The sequence below is a fragment of the Leptinotarsa decemlineata genome, unplaced genomic scaffold, assembly GCF_025532065.1.
Source record: "Leptinotarsa decemlineata unplaced genomic scaffold, Ldec_3_MD MMD2_tig00002082_RagTag_RagTag, whole genome shotgun sequence".
NCBI classification, from domain to species: domain Eukaryota; kingdom Metazoa; phylum Arthropoda; class Insecta; order Coleoptera; family Chrysomelidae; genus Leptinotarsa; species Leptinotarsa decemlineata.
Genome location: NW_027412573.1, coordinates 335,113 through 337,511, shown reverse-complemented (window position 1 = coordinate 337,511; position 2,399 = coordinate 335,113). Strand labels below are relative to the sequence as shown.

At 34.7% G+C, this 2,399-nt stretch overlaps 1 non-coding gene across 1 annotated transcript; it reads right to left on the bottom strand.

Annotated features, from left to right (window-relative positions):
* Window positions 1–321: 321 nt before the first annotated feature.
* On the bottom strand, window positions 322–393 carry TRNAH-GUG (transfer RNA histidin (anticodon GUG)). The gene has a single exon. It is a non-coding gene; the product is annotated as a tRNA-His (tRNA).
* Between the last annotated feature and the right edge of the window lie 2,006 nt (window positions 394–2,399).

The following is a 2,399-nucleotide window of genomic DNA, read 5'->3' as shown; positions in this document are numbered from 1 at the left end:
ATTAAAATATTTGAAATTTTGTTGTACAAAAAAATATAATGAGGAAATGTGTCTCATTGATTTGTTATTCTATACGGTTGTCAAAAAAATTGTGTACGCAACACATCCAAAAACAGTTTTTTGTACCAGCAGACTTCGATGACTCTCCTACAGCTCGTTTTTTCTACTCACTAAAAAACGAATTTTCCGGGATTGAATTTTTTGGGTATGTATTGTATTTTTCGATCATTTATTTACAAATCTTTCACAAAAAATATTTGTACATTATGAGTTATGTAAAAAAAATAAAAAAAAGCCTCCTCCGTGACAATGACTTGACATTGCCGTGACCAGGATTCGAACCTGGGTTACCACGGCCACAACGTGGGGTCCTAACCACTAGACGATCACGGCTATTGGAGACGATGATAATTGTTAGCGGCTAGCAGATTATCAGATGCGCGTAACCAGTCAACTATATCTGTAGAAATTTTATTATTTAATAAGGCTTATACAAATGGAATATGTACGTTGAAAAAGAAAATAAGTAGAAGTGATTATTTATTTGACAAGTTGAAGCAAGAAACTTGGTTGTTCCTTTCTTCGACAATTGTCTATTTTACGCCCATATGGAATACTATTACTTTTTGAAAAATTTTTGATACCTTGGTTATATTATTTCAAATGTCATAGGAATGTCTAATTTTCTAAAAATAATATACTCATAAAGGCTTCTTCTTTTCTATAAGCAAAATCATTTTTGAAACCGGTTAGTAGGTATAGTTAAATAACTATTTAACTTATCTGTTACAAACAAAAAATCTTATTTTAATGATAATAGAATTTGAATATTCGTCGTGGTATTAGTATCGGAAGTAATTGTTTTCTGGCAGACTTTTGGAAATCTTTTGATGTCTATTTACAATAAAAATTTAAAGGAGAATGTTTTTAAAAACACGTTTCTATTTCTCCATCAATATAGTTATACAGGTATATTGGAGTGTTTGGGGAACTCCCAAAGGATATAAGAATAACATTAAATGGATTTGCTCTTCAACATATTTCAAAATTATTGCTATTTTTGTAGTGTAGTAGCGGGTCCAATGAACCCGCATGCTTATGTGACCGCGATATTGAAAAAGAATTCAATCGTCATAACATATGGATATCACTGTCGCGATACTCATCTATGAAGAAGATCGAGATATTTATAATTGTTCCAGAAGTCCATAAGCGATTTTCTCGAAACATCCGTCGAACAGATTCCTCACATTCATTCGGCCATATTTGCGAGCCAGACGGAAAATAAACTCATTGATTGACTCGCCTAATTAACTATTATCTAAAGCGACTTTGTCTCTCTTGGAATACTCATTACCACTTGCCAACGCGACTTCCATAACAAGATGAAAAATATTGATTTCGGACGAGCGACAATGAAATTCGTTTCATTTTTACGGTAGGATCACATGGTAGACCAAATATTTTGCTCGATCCTCTTTGCTAAACGATGAATTTGAATCAACAGAAGAACACCAAAGTACCACCATATTAGCATGATATTAGCATGACGAGTAAATGACTCATCACCTGATGATGCTAACTTTATATGTGTATAAGTTATAGAAAGTGAACGTTTTGTGTTTGGTAAGTAATTTGAATCAACAGAAAACATAAGAACCCTAAAATACAATACCAAAATGTGTGGTTGTGGAAGTGGAAGTAGGACAAAATCCACATTTCCATCACCAACACAATCGGATGGTTCAATTTCCAACAGCAGCCATAGGAAAAGCAATCTACTAGCTGAACAATTTGCGTCCCACTCCATAGTTGATTTTCTGACAAAGGCACCACCCATGCACTATTCCTATCCTAGAATCCACAATGCTCATTCCAAGCTCAATATCAACAAGGCGTCTGGTCATGATGAAGTGCCCATCATCATTCTCAAAAAGTGCGCAAATGAACTCTCACCAGTATTTTGCAGACCTTTCAACCTGTCTTACAAGGAAGGGGGTTTTCCTTCTTGTTCCCAAAAGAGCAAGAAAAATCTTCCAAATAACAATAGACCAGTCGGTTTGCTATCCGTGATATCAAAAATCGTGGAGAAAATTGTAAACCTTCAAACCTCCAGCAAGAAGTTGTATATCTTAATGAGGATCTAGAAGTGATTTCGAATTGGAGTGAAATTAACCAGGTTATTAAGAAGAAAGAATTAAAGAAGAAGAAGCCAACTTCACGGTGTCGGTTTTTCGTGACGGTGTGTGCACGTATCGTGAAATTCAATCTAATGATTTTTCCCAGCGCACAGAAAGAATTATAACTCCCAACTCTTAAAGCTTTTCCGCTCATACTTAACTGAACGTATCCTATTCGTAGATTATAGGAGTCACAAGTCGTTCCAATTCATTGTAAAC